Below are 26,013 nucleotides of genomic sequence, written 5' to 3'. Positions count from 1 at the left end.
CCCGGAGGCTTGGCCGACTCGTTGGTGGGTGGGTTGGTGTTGGTTTGCGGGACACTTTGTTGTTGTTTGTGGCGAGCTCTGAAAATAAACAACGTGACCCCCCCCTCCTCCTCTTCCTCCCCCCTCCTCCTCCTCCTCTCCCCCCACCTCTCTCTCTCTCTCTGTGTGTTTATGAAGAAAAAGTTGATGCTTCTTGTGTGTGCTTACAAGCTTCTGGTGTTGGAAGTCATGTTTGCAGCATGAGGACGGCGGAGGGGGGCGGGTGGGCGGGCTGGGGGGGGCGGGTGTCACATTAAAGTGTCTCCATCCCACCGTGAACTCGGGAAATCCGCCAGGAAGGCCGGGTGGAGCGTGATTTCCCCGCCAGTTCGTTGCCCCTTCCGTAACTTCTTTTGAGAGTTTGTTGCCTCGGGCAAACACAAAGTGCAAAATAGGATGCTTCCCCTCCCCTTTTTTTTGAGTGTCTATGTGTGTTCGCCTACGCCCCAGCCCTATTTATAGAAGCAGCTGTACCCGCCATCCTCCTCCTCCTCCTCATTTCTGTTTGGGATACCCAGATCAGGACAGATACTGCAGTTGTAGACAGTTCCTTGCTGTTCCGAGTTTGTAGAGGAGTTGGGATCAGTTGATATAAATTAGTGCTCCCGGTCTCTTCGTTGAGTTTTGTGTGTTTCTCATCCCACCGAGTTCGGTGCTCAAGAGCTTAATAACTGCTTAAAATTCCTCTGGGTGGAACTGACTTAAAAGTGTCTGCCACCATGGTGGAACAAAATGGCCAAAGCGTCATTTAACATATTAAATTAAAGAGGAAACTTTTAACAGATACTGTGTGTGCTATTTTGATTTCTCCTGCGGAGAAGCCTTAGGGTTGTTCTACTTTCGTTGGCTTTGCTTGAAAACCAGCTTTCTTCGCCTGATTTGGCTGTGAGGGTGTAAGATTGAGTAGTCACAGTCTTTGCTCTTTCGCCTTCCTTTTCTGGTTGGGTGTTTTTGTGTGATTGTGGGAAGGAAGAGAGGTTGACAGGGGCTGAAAGGAGTTGCCTGGGAGAGCCATAATGTAAACAAACAGCAAATACTCCTTACAAAATAATGTGACAAGTACACACCAGTTGGTTTCCTTCTCTGGGCTTTGTTTTAGGGGTTCTCACCGTTCACTTGTTTGCCTGACTAAATGAAACTGTGCTTGTAGTATAAATGCACTCTGGTAGGCTTTTTAACTCTTTAGGGGCTGTGTTTGGGGGGACCTTACTTCCTTTTGTGTACTGTTTTTGCTGGAAAAGACTTAACACAGAGGAAAGGTGTGCAGCTTGGTTTTGAATTGCTAGCTAGGCACTCACTCTGCTGCTTGAGTTACACCTCCAGCCCTTTTTGCTCTGGTTATATTTGAGAGAGGGTGTCAGTTTTTGCCCAGGTTGTTCTGGACCACAGTACAGTTCCTGCCCTAAGTAGGGTGATAGACAAGTGCCACCCTCAAGTCCTCGGCCCCCATCAGCCCTCTCCACATCTTCTGTTGAGGTAAGGGTCTCTATTTCTGAGCAGGCCTTAAAACTTCCACCCTCTTGCATGTCTACTTCCCACCTAGATTGGATGACAGGCTCAAGTCCCATCAAAAGTAGCTATTTGTTGTGATATGGGGTCTTTACAAACTTTTTTTTTTTTTGCTCCACTCCTCCTGATCCTCACTCCTCCTGATCTCTTGGTCCTGGCTGATGAAATGATTTTTAATGGTTACTGGCAGTGTCTATAGACGAGAGCCATTAACTCTGGGAGCTTTTACAACAAAAACACTTCATTTATACATTTAGGATAGAATTTAATCTCCTTCAGAAAGATTTGTAGACTACTCTTCCCACTCCCCTTTGTGGTAAGTTTTTTTTTTAAATTTTGGGACAAGGTTTTGCTGTGTAGCCCAGGCTGGCCTAGAATTCAAGATCTTCCTACTTCGGCTTCTGAGGGCTTGGTTTACAGTGGTGTAACTATGCCTGTTGATTTCTCTAATTCTTTTAATGTATTTGCTATTAAAAAGAATTGGAGTTTAGATTGGGCATTACAGTTTTCAAAAAGAGATTTCAATTTAGAGCCCTCCCCCTCCTTGGTGGAATTATTAAAACTGCTGGACAAACCCATTCATGGCTGTGCTCATTCTTCTGTTGTGAAAATTGGGTGGAAACACTTTGGAGCTGAGTAAATCTGAGTCCATATCATGGTTTCCTTTGGTTTTGTATCCTTGAGCACCTCACTTAACTGGACACCTTGCTTCCTAGATGGAAGAGATAGTAACATACTTGACAGTGTTCTTAGGAATGAATGAAACTGTGAGATCCAATAGTCCAGTCCCTAGCCTAACATTAAGCAGTGGCTGTCTTCTGACAGCTCTAAGGATAATTCTGATGCTTTTTTTTTTTTTTTCAATGTGACTAAGCTGTTCTTGAAAGTGATACTTCTTGCTGGGGGCTGGTGCTCACACCTGTCATCCTAGCTACTTAGGGGGCTGAGATCTGAGGATGAGCTTCAAAACCAGCCTGGAAAGTCAGTGAGACTCTTATCTCCAATAAACCACCAGAAAACCGGAAGTGAGCTGTGACTCAAGTGGTAGTGCACTAGTCTTGAGCAAAAAAAAGCTATGGGACAGTGCCTACCTAGGCCGGGAGTTCAAGCCACAGTATTGCCCCCCACCCCCAGAGATGCTACTTAAAGAACTTATGTGTGCAGTTTTTTGTTGTTTAAAATGATACCATTTAAACTGAAGGATAAAAGAAACAATAAGGTTTTATCTTTTTAAATCATCTCTTTGTCTTTGAGATTTGCAGAGTTGTTTGGTAGGATAGGATTCTATATGATTATGGTTTGGGAAATAGTGAGAAATGGATGTTTTCCATTCTTAAGATAGAGTATCAAAGTTACCTAGTTTCAGCTTTATCTTAGTGTTAGAATACACAATGCAAATTTGAGCAAACTCACTTCCAGAGAGCAAAGATTTCAATCAGTTATACCAGCTCAGCTTAGAATTCTTAAAATACTAGATAGGGTAGATAACATTTTAAAACTTTTTACCTATAAAATCTGTTTCTAGGGGCTGGGAATGTGGCTGAATAGTAGAATGCTTTGCCTAGCATGCATGAAGCCCTGGCTTCAATTCCTTAGCACCACATAGACAGAAAAAGCTGCAAGTGGTGCTGTGGCTCAAGTGGTAGAGTGCTAGCTTTGAGCAAAAGAAGTTCAGGGACAGTGCCCAGGCCCTGAGTTCAAGCCCCAGAATTGGCAAAAAAAAAACCTGTTTCTATGTGTTGACTATATTTACAGAATGAGGGTAAAAATATCTGCGACAGAGCCACAAACGTAGCCTTGATGCTTTCTTCTTTTAAAGTTAAGTTTTAGATGCATACAGTGTTGATCTTCAGTTATGACTGATGAGATTTGGCATCTATTTTGAAATGGTGTCCTCTCCTCACCCTCCCATCCTCCACCATCTTACCCCTGTAAATGGGAAGAGAGGAGGATGAAGCTTGTTTCATGCTCTTGTCTTCAGGTTTTTAGTTCACTGTTGGGTTGATTGGGACTAAAAAGTAGACCAAATCTATGTTTGTCAGCCATGCAGGGAGGATGGACCCTGCCAACCAGTACTGAAAGATTGTCTGAATATTTGTGTTGGGCAGTAGGGTACTTGTGCCTTTACCCCTTCAGAGCTGCCTTCAGTATCTGGAGAAGGTGGATATTGGGGTGTGTGTGTAAGAGAGATGTGGATGTTGGGGTGGGAGAGAAGGAAAAGTTGTGAGTTGTTTAATTTTTATAGCACTCTGTGGCTTTTTAAATGGAAATAAATGCTTTTGTGTTTTTACCTTCTGATAGATCATAAGCTTAAATTGTCTGTAGGATTACCTTTTGCCACCCAAGATGATGAGTTTATTCTAACTAAATGGTTAGGAATCAGTTAAATAGGGCACAGGACAATTAATTGGCTTGCTTTAACTAAACTTAGGGAAAAACCCCTGGGAGTTAACTGACTCTCACTGAAGCCCAGATAGTTTTCTGATGGTGATCTCGTCTCTGAAAAGCACATGGCACCACAGGATCTGACGTCATGTCCATTGATCGGTTGTGCGATCTTGAGCAGACTATTTTTGTCTGTTCCAGAGAGTTAGTACCCTTGCTTTTAAAATAAAAAGATTAATTTATCCTTATCCTACCTCCTGCATACTGCATATACTGAGAAACATGAGATAAAGCCCTTTACTAAGACTGCGTGGTGCTGTAGTTTTACGATTGGCTGCTGGCTTAGCTAAAACTCAAATCCTAGTCAAAAAGAGGAAAACACTCAAATAACTTGATGTGTTTTCTTTTATAGGAGGTGATGAAAATGATATACCATTTTATTGTCATACCTCTCACTTGGGAAATGGATATTTTTGGCTCTTCTCACATTAACCTTTTACAATATGTTTGTCATGGGATGTCTTTTAAGCTGAATAAATCCTGCCTCACAATATTGTGGACTCATAGGAATTTACTGGAGGTCAGTGTTTGCAGTCAGGTGAAACACAACAAACAAGGAACAAAGAGTATCAGAGTATTTCTGAAGACTACTCAGGAGGCCAGTGAAGATCATCAGCCTTAACTATCATTTTTATATCTAAAGAAAGTTGTTTCACTCAAGTCCATACTAGAAACACATTATTCTATGTTCTAAGCATAGAACAGCCCTGACCAAGAACAAAAGCCAACCACTGACCCATCCATGCTTGTAATCCTCAAATGGACAAAGTACGTTTGCTGGATGCCAAGGCCCCAAAACAACTCTTAGAAGTCTATGTTTCAATTTCTGCTGTCACAATTTTTTACTTAACAGCTCCATAATCTCAAGATCTTATCCACAGTCCTTTGGTATTCTGAGCCCAGACACTCCAAAAGGAAAAAAAAAAACACTTTTTTTTCAGAGCTTGTCAAAGATAACAAGAATTATTTCCATGTAACCACTTTGGACAGGCAGAACTCAACTGGCAACACAAAGAAAGTGGAGAAATTTACTGACACCACCCAAATCACTGAGTTTTTTTTTTTTTTTTTTAGAAATCATGAATTATACAAAATCTCAAATCTGTAAAAAAGAACAACTGTCTAAAAATGGACAATTTTCAAGTCACATCTCCAAGAACAGCAAATAATCACACACAAAGACAACATTTTGATCACTGTCAATTTTTTAAATAGTTATGTTCTACATAACTTACATAAAAAGGCAAAAAAAAATTAGAAAAGTTCAGTAATTACCAGGGTCATGAGTTGGAGAATGGGTTAACTTCAAAGGGCTCAGAAGAATTCTGAGTGTGGTTATATAAACTTCTACATTCATCAAAATCCCAACATGAGTAGATTTTAGGGTGAATGCGTGATTGACACGCATTAGAAAATAAAGAATAAGGGCCTAAAAAGGTGACTCAGTAGTAGAGTGCTTGCCTTGCATGATAGGAGGCTCTGGGTTCGATTTCTCAGTACCACATAAGCAGAAAAGGCTGGAAGGGATGCTGTGGCTCAAGGGGTAGAGCGCTAGCCTTGAGCTGAAGAGCTGAGGGACAGCGCCCAGGCCCAGAGTTCAGGCCCCACTACCGGCAAAAAGAAAAAAGAACAAAGAAAAGGATGACAACACAGACCAAGGAGACATAACAGTAGTACAAGTACAACTTGATTTTATCCTGGTTGAAAACTCTTTTACAATCTACTATAAAGATAGTTGGGAGACAAGAGAAAGCTGAGCTAGGTGCCAGTGGCTCACACCTGTAATCCTAGTTATTCAGGAAGCTGAGATCTGAGGATCACGGTTCAAAGCTAGCCTGGGCAGGAAAGTCTGAGAGACTCTTATCTCCAATAAACTACTAAGAAAAAGCTGGAAGTGGTGCTATGGCTCAAGTAGTTAGAGCACTCGCCTTGTGCAAAAGAAGCTCAGGGCCAGCACCCAGGCCCAGAGTTCAATTCCCCAGAACCAGCCAAAAAAAAAAAAAAATCTATGTGAGAGATTGATGCTGTGTAAAGCATGGCCTGTGGAGCCATAACCACAATGGCCCATTTCAATATCTGGCACTGCCAGGTCACTTTGGGGCTATTTCCTCACCCTAAAATGGATTGATAACTTCTTCCTAAGAGGTTTAAGAATGGAAGATGAGGGCTGGGTATGTAGCCTAGCATGCATGAAGCCCTGGGTTCAATTCCTCAGTGCCACATACATAGAAAAAGCTGGAAGTAGTGCTGTGGCTCAAGTGGTAGAATGCTAGTCCAGAGCAAAAGAAGCTCAGGGACAGTGCCCAGGTCCTGAGTGCAAGCACTAGGAGTGGTTTTAAAAAAAAAAATAATGAAGAACAAAATGTAGGTATGACAAAGTATGTCTGACAACCAGGCACATTTCCCAAAGGATGTTTTCTAAAAAGTAAACTCACTAAAAGAATAATGAAACCTTTACTGTGTATCTATTGTATATTTGCTTTATTTTGATTCCTTAAACTAAACCTGTAAGGTAGATATTTTCTTCAGTATGAAAAGAACAAACTAGAGATTTAGTTTGCTTCTCTCAGCTCAATAAATGACAACTTTCATCTAGGACTTTGTGACTGCAAACATACTCTAGTTTTATTGTAAATGCCATAAATCACATTTTTTTCCACTGTGATATAATTATATCTGAAGTAGCCAGCTGACAATTCTAGCTTGTCCTTGTTGTAAATAGAAAATCGCTGTGGTCTGTTTTTAGAGGTTTTTCCTAGAATTCTTAAAACCACGCTAGGCTGCCATGCCTGTGCCTTGAAAGTAGCCTAAACTTGCCAGTGGGCAGGGGGCTTTGTGGATGGAAATTAATAACGAACATTTACACGCTTGTTCACATCTTCAAAGTGTTTTACAAACAGTTCATATTGAACCTATATTAGAAGTTGAAAAACCAGTTTTTTAAGGCTCTTTTTAGCAGCTCTGAAGTGTTAGGGAGGAGTAAGTGGGAAAAGTGCTTGTGCTAGACAGCTTGCCTAGTCCCTTCCGACTTACTACTAGTCCACTTTAGTTCACATCAGGTAGATGTGTTTTTGTTTTTTAAATCAATCTATCTTTCCTTCCCTTCCTCCTTCCCTTCCCCTCTCCCTCCTTCTCTCTCTCTCTCTCTCTCTCTCTCTCTCTGTTTGCATTTTCTGCAAGGCAGTGGAATTATGTAGAGACTCTTTTTCTCTCTTTCTCTCCTTTTTTCTCCCTCCCTCCTTCTTTTCCTTTGTATTATTTTCTGTCTGTTGCAAGGGAGTAGAATTATGCGGGCTGAGAAAAGAACAAGGTGGAACCATTGGGGGGGCGGGGGGAACCCTGGATGATTCAAAGTCTTGTAACGCAGTTTTGTTTTCTGTAGTCCTGGGAATGTGAATTGTCCTAATTCATTCCTGTGAGCCGTGAAGGGCAGTATAGACTGATGCAAGTGAATAGAGCGATTATACATGCTAATTTCATGGCCAAAGTCCTTTCTTTTTCACTCCAGGTATAGGATATATAATTGTAACTGGATACTCTGCTAGTTACCTGACCACCAAGTGTCCCTTGATTGATTTCTTCTCTTTTCTCACCCCCCACCCCCAAGATGGCTTTTTCTTGGCTTCATTGTATAGTTCGAAGGAGCCATGGACCAACCCACTTCTGCTGTGTTCTTCTCACACAGTGAGTTGTGCGACCTTGAACAGGCCAGTGCTTCTCTTCTGCTCTTGTATTCTTTTGTTCTGTGAGATGGTATTTGTCAGTGACTCACATTTCATTCCTTATGGATTGACGGCCAGAGTAGGATATGAAACCTAAGTTCTTGAAGGAGAAATAAGAATGGGGCAGGATGTTTGTACGTCACTGAAGAGTCTTCAAAGCTTCAGTGACTTCCTTCCTACTCTGCCTAGAACAGCTAATTAATTTCTATTATTATTACACTTTAAACTTCTTTTTTTTTTTTGTCGGTCGTGGGGCTTGAACTCTGGGCTTGGGTGCTGTCCCTCAGCTCTTCAGCTCAAGGCAAGCGCTCTACCACTTGAGCTACAGCGCCACTTCCGGTTTTCTGGTGGTTTATTGGAGATAGGAATCTCACAGTCTTTCCTGCCTGGGCTGGCTTTGAACCACGATCCTCAGATCTCAGCCTCCTGAGTAGCTAGGATTACAGGCGTGAGCCACCAGCGCCCGGCTTAAACTTCTTTTTCTTATTCAGGTTAGTAAATAGGATCATTAGATACATATTGTGTCAGGGTGAGTTCTTAAAACAGGACATTCTTTTCATCATTGTTTTTAGGGACCTGTTTTTGAGTTTTTGTCTACATAATCTTGCCAGGGAAACGGTGATGGCAGACTTTCAGAGAACTTGGCATGTATAATTACATTTTTAAATAAATATTTGCTTATATATTTATTTATTTTTGTCAGTTGTGGGGCTTGAATTCTGGGCCAAGGCGCTGTCCCTCAGCTCTTCAGCTCAAGGCTAGTGCTCTACCACTTGAGCCACAGCGTCACTCTGGTTTTCTCTGAGTGGTTTATTGGAGATAAGAGTCTCATGGCCTTTCCTGACCCAGCTGGCTTTGAACCATGATCCTCAGATCTCAGCCTCCTGAGTAGCTAGGATTACAGGCATGAACTACCAGTACCCAGACTATTTGCTTTTTTAAAGGGGAAACATAAGAATGGCCTGGAAAAAATGGCTTAAATTAACCCCCCCCCCCATTTTTCTCACTTTTCCCTTTCTTAAAATTTGAGTTTTTTAAAGTAAGATAAGTCACTTGCGGCTGGTGAACCCATTTTTCATAAGTAAGCTCCTCAGTCTTTCTGTTTTTCCACCAAGATTCGTGGAACCTGAAAGTGATGTTATATAGCTGAACCTTAAATAATACGATAAGCAAACTCTGAATAGATGAGATTGACCTATTTAGATATTTAAAGCCTCCCTTTCATTTGAAGTGGTATCTGAAGGTTACATTTGCTTTCTTTCTTTTGCTACGACAAATTGGGTATATTAATTAGATAAGGCAGTTTTCTCTTGGAAATCTAGCCGGTTAGGACAGTTATCATAGATATAGAAACAAATGCATTTGGTTAGATACTTTCCTAAAATAAATGATATCTTTCCCTTTGGATTTCAATGGTAGGTACAATTTTTTAGTTTTTGTCATTTTCATCTCCTTTGCCCAGTTTATTTAGTAGGATTCACTTATCAGACTTGCTTACAGCATAGGTGTAGTAAAGTACTTAAATGTCACAGGTCTGTGTTGACTCTTGGATTATCACCTCCTTGGGGGAAGCTTTTATTTGCTTTGTTCATCCATTGATGTGTACCCACCTCCTGACATGGTGCCTTGTGCACAGCAGTGGCCTCTTGATTGAAAGATGAATGAACTTTTGCCAATACTATATGTGCATATTATTAAATATGAAAAGTTATCCTGATGAATTTTTCTCTTGTTAGCACTGGTTTTAGTTTGATTTTGGTGACATTGAGGTATCTTTTTGAAGGAAGAAAAAGACATCATGTAAAATGGAACATTAGTTACTCTTGCTCAACTCCTGTGGTAAAATTTGTTCAGCTCTTGCCCGGGTTTTGTTTGGTCAGTGTAGGTCACTTTACCGTTTAACCTGCTCAGCAGGTCCTTGGTATTGGCCTAAGGATAACCTGCTGGCCTGCTTGAGGAACAAAAAACAGTATGTAACAATAGAATTGTTTTGAAAACACCAGAACACTAATAATTTTAACAATAGAATTGATTAGCCATATATTAGAGAATTAAGATTGGCTACTTTCTACAAGCATCATTTAAAAAGTGTCAGCTTTATTTTGATAAAATCCAGATGCCATAAAATTCACCTCATTTGAACATGTTTGTTTGAACATGTTCATCTTTTGTTATGATATTTATACTCTAATATGTAGTACTAGAAACCATAAACTGTACATTATGTTTCCAGGACACCAACCAGACAACTTTAACTCAGAGCATATAAGAGCTCAGTGCTTGTTTTCCTTTCAATAGAGTAATTACAGAAACAGAACTGTAAACTTTGTTTTAATCACTCTTGTACGAAATCTGAGGTTTCTGTCAAATTAGACATGGAAAATTAAAGCTGTATATGTTACTGATGTGTGCAGTTTTTGAGTCCTCTCTTTTGGTAGATACTAATACCAGCACCAAAATGTTATGATTTACATAAATTATTTTTGGTTTCGTGTCAGTAGTTTTTTTCATTCCCTTCCCCATACATATTCCCCCCCTCCTCTCACCCCTCCCACCTGCTACCCCTTACCTCCCCCACCCCCAACCTGGGGCTTGAACTTAAGAGTCTGGATGCAGTCCCTGAGCTTTTGTGCTCAAGGCTAGTGCTCTACCTTAACCACAGCTCTACTTCTGGTTTGTTTGGTGTTTTTAATTAAAGACAAGAGTCTAACAGACTTTCCTACCCTGGCTGGTTTTGAACAGCCATCTTCAGCTCTATGGCTCCTTTGTAGCTAGGATTACAGTCTTGAACCCCCAGTGCCCAGCCCCTGTAGAATTTAATACTTTTTCCCCCCTTGAAGATTATATTTCTTGTTAAGAAATGCATTCCCCTTTTAATTGTGAATTTTCAACTCTTCCCCCTACCTCCAGATTTAAGGTAATTGAATACTGTAACAGATTTTGTACTTCCCTAATTAATTTGCTCAATGTGTGTAAAAATGTTGATTTTCCCCCCTGCTTTTTATCAGGTCATCATCTTAAATGCTAGCTTCAAGAACACTTGACAGACTGTTGTTCATGGTCCTTGATTAGACTTCTTGTATTCTAAGGTCACAAGTCTCTGAAATGCCCTTTCCTTACTGTGGTGTAAGATAGTATTTTGATGCTTTGTCAAAAGTGTTTGTGGCAGTCTGAAGAGGACCACTTTAATAGTTCTCCATGATCTATGCCCCGAAATGGAGAAATTTCTTTCCTCGATCCAAATCATAGTAATAGTACTTCTGTTAGGAACCTCAGGTGGCAAATAGTAATTCAGTAGTAATTACCCCAGTAGTAATTCAAAGGAAAAGTTGTGTGTTCTTTACCTTCTGCCTTGATGACTGCTGAAAGGTAGAGACAAGCTTACTTACACAATAGCTGTGATTTGTTGAGAATTACAATTGGTTGGGTAGTTTATATGTATCAGTTCTAATCTCTGCAAGCAGGGCATTTCTTATTTTGCCAGAAGAGGAAATTGAGGTCCTGGGAGGCTAATTAACTAATTTTGGATGCACTTCATTGAGTATTTTATGGAAGGTCTGTTGTATGTCAGACGCACTATACTAGGTGCCAGGGATTGAGTGATGAACAAAATACAATGTTCTTCACTAACCTATGATAGCGTTATAATGTAGTAATACTCACCATCACTTACTGTTACTTCACAAAGTAACTACCAGGTGCTCTCCAAAATGTATTTTAATCCTCACAGCTCTGGTTAGTGTCCTGTTTTATGATGGAAGAAACTGAGCCTCAGAAAGGCTAGGTAACTTGTTCAGGGTCACTCAAGTATGGTGGCAGAGTAGGGACTTGGACATGGGTCTGTGACAGATGTTTTTCTTTATGAACTGCATTCTAGCAAGAGTTGTAGTAATTACGTGAAAAAGATATTCATGTGTGCTATGACTTTGGCAGAACTTTGTGTAACTTTTTCTTCACCAGTAGATGTATTTTAACGGCCCACTTTCTACTCTATAAGGTGTCATCAGGTAGTAAAAAGGGGAAGAGGAAGTTAGCAATTTTGCTTTCTTTCTCCCTGAACTTAGCAACTTTTTACTCCAGACAACTGACAAAAAACCCAAAACAAACCAAAACAAAAAAAATACCAAAAAAACCTTCATATAACCTAGGACTTTATATAACAATATTTTTTCTTTTTTCTTTTTTTTGTCAGTCGTAGGGCTTGAACTCTGGGTCTGGGCGCTGTCCCTTAGCTCTTCAGCTCAAGGCAAGAGCTCTACTACTTGAGCCATGGAACCACTTCCGGTTTTCTGGTGGTTTATTGGAGATAAGAGTCTCATGACTTTCCTGCCCTGGATGACTTTGAACAGCTACCCTCAGATCTCAGCCTCCTGAGCAGCTAGGACGACAGGCTGGAGTCCCCGTGTATTCACCCCCCCCTCTTTTACATAACAATGTAGAGGAGAAACTGTCCTCTTAATAAAATGGTATGGGTGTGGGTCAGAAGTTGTCCCTTTGTGTGTAAAGTTTGGAAAGAGTTAGGGAGCTCCAAAATAGGATAAGTGAATGGGTGGACTACATATTTTATTAGCTCTTCTGTCAAAATTCTATTGGTGGGGATGTATTTGTAAATGAATGGCTAGTTTGTTCTTTTTCAAAGACACTTTGAGCTAATGACAAATTAAGATGGTGTCCTAACTCTGAAGGGGAGACCTTGGCCACTAACTGCCTGAGGCCTTTTCTTCTCTTAGCCTTTCCATTGTGTGCTGGAAGTAGGTGATTGCATGTGATTAAAATAGTCTGGAAGAGTGGGGCGCTGGTAGCTCACGCTTGTGATCCTAGCTACACCGGAGGCTTAGAGCTGAGGTTCATGGTTCAGAGCCAGCCTGGACAGAAAAGTCTGTGAGATTCTTGCCTCCAATTAACCAGCAAAAAGCTGGATTTGGAGCTGTGGCCCAAGTGATACTAGCTTTGAGCAGAAGAAACTCAGGGACAATGTCCAGGCCCCAAGTTCAAGCCTCGATACCTGCTGCTTATGCATTAGGAAAAAAAAAAAAAGGTTGGGAGGAGAGCTAGGGTTCTGTTTTCTAAAGTTCGTTTTGGGCATCTTTCACCCTTCTCAATTTTGTGCTGCTGGGGATTTGAACCCAGGGCTTCATGCTTACTCTACCACTGAGCTGTATCTACCATCACCTCCCTTCCTGTTGAGACAGCGTTTTGCTGTGTAGACCAGATTGGCCTTGAGCTGATGATCCTTTTGCCTCACAAAAACCTTCCATGTGCTGGGATTTACAAATGTGATCACCACCCCCTGTGAGTACTCTGGGGTCAGAATGGTTTGTTTCTAAACTTTATGGTTAGGTTTGGGGTGGCAGGCGAGTTACTCTAGAAAGCAGCCATATTTTTAGTTTGAGGAATTTCAGAGTTTTTTTTTTTTTTTTCTGTAAGACATAGGTGTGTTGGTTATTAGCTTTTTGTTGTTGTTGTTACAAGTTGAGAGAGCTGATGAACTGTAGTTAAGTAGGTATGGCCCTTTTCTTCATGTGTGTGTGTGTATGTGCGCGCATGTTGGTTTTTAAGATCTTGCTTTTTTGCTTACACTTGGTACTCTACCACTTGGAGCCATGCCTTGAGTCCTGCATCTTGCTGGTTAATTAGAAACAGTTACATGCACTTTTCTTCCTGGGCTGGCTTTGAATCTCAATTCTCAGATCTCAGCCATCTTATGTGGGTAGAATTACAGCTGGGAGCTTCGTGAGTAGGTAGGATTACAGGCATGCAGCACATAGATTACATGTTATCTCTCTGTGATGGAGTTTGTTATGTTAGAGTAATAGAAATGAGTTGCATTTAAAAATGAACTACAAGATTTTATTCACCAATTTATCTATATTCATTTCTCCTCGAAAGGATTTTAATTACCACTGAATTTAAACAAGTGATTTTTTAAAAAAAGAACAAAATAAGCTGGTTAACTTAGGAACAGAAGGTAATTTGTTGTTGTATTTGGTTGCTGAGTTGTAAATTGTAGGTTGATTTTAGAAATACAAACATGTTCATCTTACACAGGACCAAGCTTCTTTTAATGTATGATGAGTGGTGACTTGGAATTTCAAGCATTGGTTTTGATTTCTGTTTTATTTGTCAATGTTAAGAAAACAAGGTCTTAGAGAAAATACCCAGGTGTTAGAACAGCCCAAGCTCGTAGAATTGGAGTAAGTTAAGGGAAAATGTTGCTTTAGTTGCTTTGGAGCTCTTGGATGTACTAGTAATTCTGAAAAATAGGTGGAGGCTTGTCTGTATGTTTAAATTTGTGCAACAGCTGGAGTGGACCTCAACTTCCTTCTCCCTCCCAGCTGAGTACTTGTTACTCTGTTATCTGCTTTATTGACAAGTCTTCACTAGCTCTAATGGAATGTTTGAGGAAGATAGGAAAGAGGTTTGCATTACATCATAGGAAGTGTCATAAATGGCAGAGGATATTTGAGGATTTCTGACACTGTCAAAATAGAAGCATTTGAGGGGAGAAACACAAAAATTGTAACTGCACTGAACATATAAAATATTATCCAGGACTGGGAAGGTGGCTCAGTGGTAGAGCGCTTGCCTTGCATGTCTGAGGCCCTGGGTTCAATTCCTCAGCACTACATAAGCAAAAAGAAAAAAGCCGGAAGTGGCGCTGTGGCTCAAGTGGTAGAGCACTAGCCTTGAGCTGAAGAGGTGAAGGACAGCGCCCAGGCCCAGAGTTCAGGCCCCATGACCGGACCCCCCCAAAACAAAACAAAAAATAAAAAAAATAAAATATTATCCATCAAAACGAACTCCAGGAAATGAAAGTATTTTTTGTTGTTGTTGTTGTTGTTGGTGGTGGTGGTGGTAGGAGTGTTTGGTTTTGCTTTAGTTTTTTTTCTTTCTTCCTGGGGGGGGGCAGTACAGAAAGGTAGGGAGGAAGGGTGAACAAATGTAATCATGCTGTTTAGTATACACTATCTAGAAAATGACCTGTATAACTGTGGGCAGAGATAGCAGAGGGGAAACGAGGGGAAAGCAAAAGATGGGGAGACATTGTCCAGAAAATGAAATGTGCTCATTACCTGAAGTGCTATATGTACAACACCTTAATAATAACAATAACATCACTTTAAAGACACTGTAAATGAATAAAGAAGCAAAAAATAGAAGCTTTTGGTTTGGGAATTTGCAAGAGAGAAGCAAATGTTTAATGGAGGTGTATGCACACACAACTGTTCACATTCTTCTGTTTTTTGTTTTTTGTCTTTTGTTTTTCTCTTGCTCACCCCCCACTGCAATATCACATCTCTTTTTGTAACATAATTTGCTTTGTTAATGAATTTCATACAACCTTTCACATGTCTAGGGAGGGTGATGGAAAGGAATTTTACTGTTTAAGCTCATTATTTTTCAATTTCTGTATATTTTCCCAGTTTTTGGGTTTGTATGCATTATGAAACAACTGCATTTTCCATGTTCCCATAGGAACGTTGGTTTAGTAATGTCACTGCTGCTGCCTGCCCTCCATAATCCCTCACTGTCTGGCACTAAGGTAGTTGCTGGAGTATCCAGTATACACCACTCATATTGCAGAAGTCTTTGGTTCACAACTAGCTAGGAGGAGCGACACCAGTAAAACAGAAGGTGTTAGGGGCAGGGCACTATCTTATTATGGTCTTTTCTCTGTAGTCATTTGGATTATCCCCCTTTGCCAAATCTGGTATATGGTTCTGGGGATGAACATTCTTTTGGACTTAATCTTGGCTTTCACAGAACTTCTATTTTAGTAGGAGAAAATATACCTGACAGCCAGGTGTTTCAGTAAGGAGGTGCTCCATGAAGAGATTTGAAATTACTTTGGAGAACATTGAGGAAGACTGTCTGACCTGATTTATTGAGAGCTGAGAGAATTAGGTGCTTCCTGGAGGAAGTGGTGGTCTCATGGTCAGCTCCTGGGGAGAGCAGGAAAGGCTGGGAGGCATGGGAACCTGGTATTCTGTGTTGATGCTGTGTATCACTTTGACCCTGTGTCAGGAAATGACCCAGTCAGCACAGTATTGGGCCAGCCCTTGAAATCATCTTTTTGTTACTTTTAAAGTTGAGCCTTAGTTGGTCATAATAAGCTTATTTTAGTCATGAGTGACCTGGGTATCTCCATTGCTTAATGACCTTGACCTGCAACAGTAAAAGAGTAAAGCCACGGGGAGAGGACACCAGAAAAGCTCGAGCATTAGTGTATTTAGTCCTGGAATCTATTTTCAGAGTAATCTTGAAAAAACATCTTATTGTCCAGCTTCCACTCCTCAGAGCTGTTTGAACTTAGAAACTCCAGCTAGCTTCTCCAGGCCTTCATTGTAACTGACTTCCCGAGTTCTTCCTGGCCTGGAACAAGTCTTACCTTTGGCCGTGTTGCTTGTTTTCTTCAACACTATTCTCTTGCTCTCCCTACTGTACAAAGATCACAGTTACACCATTTACTCTCCTAGAGTCCTGATTGGGCCTTGCTAACCCTTATTTAAAGCTGTGAGGGTTGAAAGTTGTTTTGCAGACTGCTGTAAAAATAATGCTAAGGTGTCTCTTCCTCACCTTCAAAGTATTAGGGGATTTAACTGAGCATGGGTTTATACTTGTGCTAGGGATGTATTATTTCTTGAAAGGAAATAAAAACCCATTCACGTGATTGTCACTTTTAGCTTTGGTGTGTCCTTGTATGTCAGAGGTGGTAGTTGCTGGAAAAACACAAAACATGGTTTACCTAGGCTTAGAAGTACCATCCAGTACTCTTATCAAGTTAACACTTTTACTGTTTTTTCTCCCCCAGCTTGGCCTTGGACTTCAGTCCTCCTACCTTATGGCCTCTTTGAGTTGAGTGGTTGAAATTGCAGGCATGAGCCACTCTACCCAACTTAACTTGGTACTGCAAAAAATAATTTTTGAAATTTGGACTTATTGGATGAACATCTACTATAAAAATTAATCTTTGCTAACACAATTTGGTACTCATTTCCCAGGAAAATAGTAACCTTCCTTTGGCCTTCAGGAAAATTAGGATTTAGTTTGTGAGCTAAAGCATAGATAAAACTGGTAGAGTGATCTAAGCACCAGAGTGATTGTACAACCAACACTGAACCCCCCCCCCCCACTGTTTGTCAGAGGGGAGGGGAGCATGGAATAGATCCTCTGGGGAGGCTGTGAATCCTCTGACTATTGGCTCTGGATCAAAATATCCTAGGGAGATTTTTTTTCAGTAAGTCTGGGGTGGGCCAGAAGGCTGATTTCAGATATACGCTGTGATTTATGCCATGAAGGCGATTTTATTTCCTTAGTTCTCAGAAACATGTTTATTTTTAACCCTGTGAATATTTATTTGCATTAGCTACAGTCTTTATTTTGTTTCATTTAAACAATTTTAACTGACATATAAAAATGTCTACATCTACAGGCTATTATTGTGTGATACTGCTATGAATGCATACTTTATATAAGGTGAAAATCTGGTTAAAGCATATTTATCTCTTCAAAAATCATTTCATAGTGAAACCATTCACAACCTTTCTTCTAAGTTTTTTTTTGAAAGATATATTGCTCTGTAGTCATCATGCTGTGCAGTAGAGCTTATTAGTCCCTCCCTCCTCTATCTTCCCTGCCTCTGTCTTGGTGTTCTACCTTGAACTTAAACATGAGATCAACTTTTTACCTTCCCTCATGCTTTGCAATGGCTACTGTATTCTCAATTTGCATGAGTAAGGGCAGGTTATATTTGCCTTTGTGTGAGTATGCTTTTCCAGCATTTATTCTGTATTTTACTTTGAAGGGGAAATAATTGAATTTGGGCATATAGCATATCATTTCCCTTACCAAGTTAGTAGATCTGTAAATGCAGTCTGCGATTAATTTGGCAGAATTTCCACTATAGAAATAAGGTCAGCTTTTGTTGGAGTTAGTTGTAGAACCTAGTGAATTATGCTTCATTTATCTGCATACTTTTTAGACCAGAATTTTGTATTTAATAGCGATACCTCATTATGTTCTATAAAGTCTCATTAATTTGTGTCTATAACATAAGGTAAAAATTTGGAGGCATATTAGGATATAATTTTCCTTAACAAGACCACCTCTGTGGACTACAGTGTGCTAATTTCATGTTTTAATCTCTATAGCAAGTCAGACATAACTTTTTGGTATTGTTTTATTAGATCCTAGTTGTAAGTTATCTCTACTAAAGTAGTAAAGATTTATGTTCATTTTATTGCCACTAACTTATCTTTTCCAAGCAGAAATGATTCGAAATTGTAAAACTTAATTGTGTATTGAAATCTGCTGGTACTTTCTCTTCACTTGTAGAAAGACACTATGTGACTTTGAAACTTTTTCATGTGGAGAACGTGAATGATTTGAATCTCAGAGGCTATGTTGGTGGATTTTCTTCTTAAAAACTGTATGTTTGATCTGGGGATATGTAGCTCAATGGTAGAATGCTTTCCCAACATGTGAAAGGCCCCGGATTCAATTCCCAGGATTCAATTCCCAGCACCAAAATGTTTAGTTTAGTCATTCCTACTCTGGTGCTTAAAGTTGTGCTTTGCATCTTCGGTGTTTGCAACCTTCTTCCTGTATTAACATGTCAGATACTTAGTGTTGATCTAACCTTCGTTCTTACCCTAATCATGTATTAACCACCTGGTATTTTATCAGGCATTGTGTTTTGATGGCCTTTCATATATTAGATTAATACCTATGGAAAAAGTACTATTTTAATCCATATTTTCCTGGTGAAGAAGTGGAGGCTTAAAGGGTTTAAATACTTGGGATTGATCACAAGCTAACAAGTTAAAGAGCTCTGGTTCAAACTCTGTCTCCTTCAGAAACCAGCTTTTTAACCTTCCTGCATCAGCACCAGGTCAGATCCCCACCAGTTTTCTCCTTTCCTTATCAAGCTGATAACCATTTACTTACCCTCTTTTTTTTTTTTTTCTGTTGACACTGAGAGGTAAAGGTTATCAGTAGTAAATAATTAATTAGCCTGCCCTCCCCATTCTTCCCTCCATTATTTATTTACTTAGTGCTGGTCTACCACTTGAGGCATTCTTCTACTTCCAGGGTTTTTGCTCATTATTGGAGGAAAGATTCTTGTGTGAGCCACTGGCCCTTCCTCTTAAAGCAATTGCTGGATTGTGCTACTGGAGAACACTGTAGCCATGAATGTATGAGTAATTCGAAGGCCCTGATGGTATAGCCCATGCTCAGTCTAGTACAGTCAGCATAACATAGTCTCTAAGCACGATTCATTATAAATTGAGGAACTAGATTTATCTGAAAAATCTAACTCTGACTTGGTTATGTCAATATAATGATTAAGAACTTGGGCTGGGAGCTGTAACTCTAAGATAAATAAAGTATCTAGCCTCCCCAAATATTAGCTTCTTTCATCTTTAAAACAAAGGTAGTGCTGGCATTTTCCTCAAAGAGCTATTTGTGAAGATGACATAAGACTGAAGTACTTTGCAGACCGTTTTGCACAGAGTAAGCTCCAAATGTCTTGTTAATGTGAACTAATAGGAAAACGATGATTGTATTAAATGCAGCTTAATTATGAGCTGTTTTTTTGGTCCTTAATGTTAAGATAATTCACATTGGTCTCAGGACTACAATTTCTAGATTTGAGATAATTGTTTTAGACTGTACTTGCATTCTAATTTCAACTTGATCATTTTTATAGTGGTTTGAGTTAAAAGTGGTTTATATTTTAAAGTGTTCTGCTTGTAGGTAATGAGAAAGTCAAGTATATTGATAAAAAACCAAATTGATTACCGAAATCTCTTGGCAGATCAGTCAGTCAGGATAAAAACTGAAAAACTGAGCAGTTTGTACCTGTGTGTGCGTGTATTTGGAGGGATTGGGCAATGGAGATGTCAAATGGTACATTTGGTGATGTCAAATGAAGAGTTGGTATAATTGTATGAAAAAGATGTCTGAATTTCATTGGTTTAGATGAGAGTTTATTTCTAACTCTGGGATTTATGTTTTCAGTTTAATTTTTTTTTTTTTTTTTTGGTGGTGCTTAGTGCTAAACCAAGGCCTTACATGTGTTAGCTAAGTACTCTACTGAACTATATTCCCGAGCACTGGGGTTTTATTTTATTTTGACTATTAAATATTTATTTCATACCAAAGACATTTTAAATTCTTGTTTTTCAAGAGAGTATATATTTTAGCTTGAGAACGATAGAAAACAGCTTTTTCTTTTAGTTGTCTGAACTCATTCTAACTAGCCTAATTTTATTTTGACTGCAAATTTTTGCCCACTTTTTAATCTTCCATTAAAAATGTATTTTTTTTCCTTCAGTGAGGAAAAAAATGCAACCAAGCTAATGCCTATTTATTTTGGATTATCTTCCCTTTCATTATTTTCTTAACTCTTTGAACACTTTCTGTCTCTGCTGGTCTTAAAGGAAAAGCTTTCTGAGTTTGAAGAAGAGCTAAAGCAACTTTTTTTTGTGTAGGAGTGGATTGTGAAGTTGGAGCTTCTGTGAAGTTGGAGCTTCTACAAAGTTCCCTCTCAGAGCATCACTGAGTGCTACTTACTGGTTATCAGAGATTATTTACTGTTGAAGTCTTCTTTTATTGCTCCAGCAGGCTCTAGGTATAGAAGAGGCAATTGCCAGAGTTTACTTCAACATAGAAGCCAGAAAATACCTTATTTTTTTTCCTGAAAAAGACCTAGATAGATGTAAGTCTTATTATAGCACCAGATTTTCATTTATTTTGCAAAATTAGACTTTATTAAAGTAATATAAAAATGATCCATGAGCTGGGCGCTGGTGGCTCACACCTGTAATCCTAGCTACTAAGGAGGCTGAGATCTGTGGATTGTGGTTCAAAGCCAGCCTGGTCAGGAAAGTCCATGAGACATTTATCTCCTATAAACCACTCAGAAAACCTGAAGTGGCACTGTGGCTCAAGTAGTAGAGCGCTCGCCTTGAGCTGAAGAGCTGAGGGACAGTGCCCAGGCCCAGAGTTCAAGCCCCATGACCGAAAAAAAAAAAAAGATTCATGATCTTGGTAGTGTTGCTAATGGACTGATTTTGAATCATACTGCAATGTCATTGACAGACATGGAATAGATTTCTAACAACCTTTACTATGCTTGATAGTGGTCTCACATATATGTGTTTTTCTCAGTTTTCATTTAATAATGTAGGTCTGCCTAAGTTATACAGGGTTTTTTTTTTTTTTTCAGTGCTACTTTAAACATGGTAGAGTTCTGTTGGAGCCATCAAGTCTAACCAGTTCTCCATTGTTAGGCAATAAGGTCTCTGCCTTTATTCCAAACACATAGACAATTGTTTCCCTAACTTGAACATTATTTCCTTAGGATAAGATAAAATTACTAGGTTAAAATTTGAACCCTTTTAGAAGCTGTCATAAACACGTCATACGCATGCACGTGTGTGTGTGTGTGTGTGTGTGTGTGTGTGGTTCCTGAATTTACCCCCAAGTCGTGACTACTGTGTGAGTACTCGCTGTACCCCACCTTTGTCAGCAGTGGTGTTTCGCATCTCCTCTCTTTCGAGTTTGCAGGGGGACATGCTGTCACCTCAAATACAACAAGATTTGTCTCTGTTTTAGAAATTCAGTGACTGTCTAGTCAGCCCATATACTCCTCAGTCTTCTGAACTCGATTCTGGTCACTTCTCACACACTTCTCTTTTCTTAGAAAGCTGCTTTCTCAGAGCTTTGCAGCCAATTGAAGAAATGTAGTTTCTCTTTTGCTGGCCTCACAGGAGGAAATGGTGGCTAGTTAGCAGCCTGGGATTAAATTTGGAGGTGGCATAGTGTGGGAGTACATATTTCTGGAGTGGTTAAAACCACGCAAGTGAATTTCACTAAAAGGGCTGCTATAGCAGTTACAAAACCCAGCAGTTTCAGAGGAAAACTGTCAGAAACACTTCGGATCACTGATCTCAGCACAGTTATGTCCAGATACTTGTGTGGTTGTGTTTTCAAAAATGGAGGGGAATTGGTGGGTTGAACTATTTTCCAAAGGGATTATACAGTTCACATTTCCAGTATGGGAGCATTCTAGTTTTTTCCATTTTTTTTTTTTTTTGGCCAGGACTTGTTAGTATACTTATCCTTCTGGTGGGTATGAATTGATAATGATTAACAGCATCAAGCAATTTTTTTCCTGCTTTTGTTTGCTATTTGTTTATCTTCATTTTGTTGTGTGCTATTGAGTATCATTCTTTATTCTTGGTGTATAGGTCCTTTATTGATATGTGCAATTTGAAAATATTTTCTCCTAGTCTTTGACTTTTCTTTTCATTTTATTGATGATTTCTCTTACTCAAAACTTGCTTAATTTTGGAAAGTTTGTGTATCATGTTTTCCTTTTTTTTTTAAAAAATATTTATTTTTGGGTCAGTCATGGGGCTTGAACTCTGGGCCTGGGCGCTGTCCCTCAACTCTTCAGCTCAAGGCTAGCGTTCTACTGCTTGAGCCACAGCACCACTTCCAGCTTTTTTCTGCTTATGTGGTGCTGAGGAATCGAATCTAGGGCCTCATACACGCCAGGCGAGCACGATATCACTGAACCACCTTCCCATATCAAACAAATCTTAGTCAAGATCACAGAGTTTTTTTTAAGTTGTACAATTTTAGTTCTTTGTGTTTGTGATCTACTTTGAGTAAGTTTTTGTGAGCAAAAAAAAAAATTTTTTTTTTTTTTTAAATATGAGGCAGTTTGCAGGATTGAGCCCAGGGCCTTGCTCCTGCTAGGGAGATGCCTTACCACTGAGCTACATACCAAGCCTTAGCTTCGCTCCCCCCCCCCCCTCAGTCTTATGTGTCTGGTTGTTCTAATGTCATTTGTTGAAAAGACTCTTAACATTTTTTTCCTTTAGTTTGTACGACTGCTTCTCAGTCTTTTATATTCTAATTAGAAGAGCCACTTTCAGAGTAAGTTGCCTAGGGTGGTGGGGGTGGGGAGGAGGGAGATGGAATGGGGTGTGTCTTAGGTCTTGGCTTGATTGCCAGGAACTCTTGTTCACTCTGCTCTAATACTCAGCCTTTTAACACGGCAATCACATCCTTTGAAAACGAGGAGTAGAATTTTGGCTTATTTTGGTTTTAGTTAAAAAAGTGATCTGTTAACCTCCTCCCTGCATGATTATGGCATATTATTTTAAGATTATAGTATGTTAATTGCAGAAACATTTGGAAATCATCACCATGCTGATTTTGGCCCACCAGTACTTTTTAAATTTGTATGATGTTACACAGGGACTTTGGACAGTGTACTTCCTTGGAATAATATTTGGATCTACTGATAGATTCCGCCTTGTTTCTTACATTTCTCAGGAGAAGGGGAAAGGGTGGGAGCTGATATTTGACCAGCATCTATTGTAAGCCAGGCCTTGTACTCTCAAAGCTCTATCACGTATTAAAATTACATTAAACTGATATTACAAATGTGTTTGCCTTATCCACTTCGTTTTCTTCTCCTCTTTTTTGCAGGCTGAAGTTAAATAATTTACCCTAATGGCATTCAGCTAATATATGATAGATGTGACAATCAGGAGAAAACTTAAGCATCTTTCATTTAAAATTGTGTTTCTTTCATGTTTTGAAAGGCTCTGAAGAAGAAAGGATGAAGTAATTTTTTTTGTTTGTTTCTGTGGTCTCCTTTTTATTCTTCACCAGACTTAGAAGTCTTGAGATCCTCTTTTGTCCTGCCCAAATTAACTAGTTTCTTTTCTGCTTTCTGTGTTGTGCTTTCAGCTGAGACCCTTAGTTTTAACTTCAGTATTCATTTGCTGAATAGAAAGAAGAAAAGAAAGCTTGCATTTTTTTTTTCATAAGGAAAGTTCCTTGGATTGGATTGATCTCAACAACTGTTTTAATTTAGTAATTACTGACTAATAATTATGTGTGGATTTGTATTCAAGCCACCCACTTTTTTTTATGTTAGCTGGACTACTTGCTTAACAAGGGTCCTGTGGTGCTATCATCCTTCTTTATGTTGCATATTTGTAGGACCAGAAATAAAGGTTCTAGGTTGCAGTTTCTGCTATAAAGGCAACATTTAAAGGACCTGTTTTTTCCTCCCAGTATCCTAAAATTTCAACTATCCTCACTTGTCTTTCACTAATGAGTAGGGAATATGAATTGTAGTGTTTTTTTTTGGTGGAGAAAGAAAAAGACATTAGGGTGAGAGGGGGCAGGAAAGGAAGGGAACTGGAGAGAGGGGCAGGTATTTGTGACTATCTTCTTGACAGCCAGAACTTTCCATTGGTACCCTCACTTTATCAAATAACACAGCTTATCACAGTCCATTGCTTATTTTGTTGCCATAGTATTCTTCTTGAAAACAAGAAAGGTGGTAGATATGTTTGTACAGGAATCCAGGGTTTCCCCGAGTTGACATTTACTGGTAGAAATTGTTAGTGATTCAGGCTAAGGCTTGAGGCTGTAGTGAGTGCAAAGGGAAGGGAGACGTTGGTACTCTGCCCAGAGAGTTCTTAATATTAACCCACTCTGTTAATTGCTAAACTCTTTTATGTAATGATTTAGGGTTCTTTTCTGAGGCCAGTTACTTGTTACATAAATTGTTATTTATTCCTGAGATATTATACATGGGCTGAGCATTAGAGTTCTGGTTAAAACTGGGACATCAGAGCCATTCAAACAAAACTGAAAAGAGCCAAAGGTGGCAGCTTCTAGTGATGGATTTAAAACATTTGGACCTGTTGAAGAATGATTAAAATGTGGTATCTAAGGTGTGAAAATGAAATCCTAGAGGACATAAATGTGACGTGTACTTACCTTTTACTTTTTTGCCATTGAACCTTTGATCTGAAGGAATAGAGTAAAATCTGTTCTGCATCAGTCTTCATGTGTTTAGAACAATTGAGAAGAAAGCTGTTACTCATTGAGAGAAGTGCCAGACTTGCAGAATCAGTTTTAATCTTAATCAGAGGATGTGGCCACAGAGGCTTTGTGGGAAAGGGCTTGCAATTCAGTAACAGTTTACTGAGATTAGCATGGGGAGGCCGCCAGCAGTTCTGGGGGAAGAGTCTGTTCTGTGGACGTCTACTTTTCTTTTTGGACCTCCTGCTTCCAGGAGCGCTTTTGTCCTTTCCCTTGGGTACTATGTTGCCATAGGAGTTAACTTTTTATATGGTACAATCACGGTAGCTGTTTTGAGAACTGTTTTAAAGCTGAGGAAATTAAGATGGAGAGATGTTGCACTGGTTTTCATATGTTGTTTTCCACAAAGTGTCTTGTTTTCTGTTAGAATATGTCATCCTTGAAATGGGCTGTTTTTTTTTTTCTTCTTAATTCTCACCCAATCAAGCCCTTATCCTCTGATCTCTGATAAGTTAAGGGGAAGTTATCTGATGAAAGTAGCTCTTTGGAACTATCCTTCTTGGGGTATTTGTGTTTCTTAATGATCCCCTTGTAACTCTAATGAGCTTTGATCATCACAGTTTGTGCTCTTAGTTTTTGTGGCCTCCACGGGTACCAGAGAAAATGGTGAACAAGTTGGCCTCTAACCACTGAAAGAACTTCACTTCTAAATCTCTCCTTCTAGACTTCACAGTGAGAACTGTAGAGTAGCGAGCATTCCTGAAGACCAGCCCAGAGAAAGTGACTGGTACATTCATTCTAATTTTAGAGTCAGAAAGGTAACCTAATACATCTTAGGATTCTTAGTAATCATTGATTCAAAAGTAATTTAGCCAGGAAATTTGGTTATTTTATATATTCTATTTCCTCAGATGTCATTTAATTGTATTTTCTTACTGCCTGTCCTGTTAAGGAAGTGATTTATGTGGCATTGTGTTTTGATGAGCATTCATCCAATTACATCTTTCTTTGGTGGACTCGCACAGCACCAAATACTCTTGTTATAGTATTTGCATGTAGAGTGACTTGAGGAAGAAGGATGTCAATCATCTATGAAAAAAAAGCCAGTCTGTAATTAAGTAATCAATCGAAGGCAGGGATTGAGAGAGCCACAGGCTGTTTGTTTTTGTCTCATCGTAATAGCACTATACCTGAAAGTTTCTGTTTCTTTAGCCTTACTTGAAGTTTGTGGTAGCTGCTGAGTGGACTGCTGTTCCTAGAGTTGGGGTGGCATCAGGAAATAAAGACCTTGGCATTAAGATGGACTCGGGCTGGGCGCTGGTGGCTCACACCTGTAATCCTAGCTACTCAGGAGGCTGAGATCTGAGGATCGCGGTTCAAAGCCAGCCCGGGCAGGAAAGACCGTGAGACTCCTATCTCCAATAAACCACCAGAAAAC

Source organism: Dipodomys ordii, unplaced genomic scaffold, assembly GCF_000151885.1.
Source record: "Dipodomys ordii isolate 6190 unplaced genomic scaffold, Dord_2.0 Scaffold15, whole genome shotgun sequence".
Taxonomy (NCBI): domain Eukaryota; kingdom Metazoa; phylum Chordata; class Mammalia; order Rodentia; family Heteromyidae; genus Dipodomys; species Dipodomys ordii.
The sequence above is the reverse complement of the archived record's forward strand: the minus strand, read 5'-3'. Positions refer to the sequence as shown.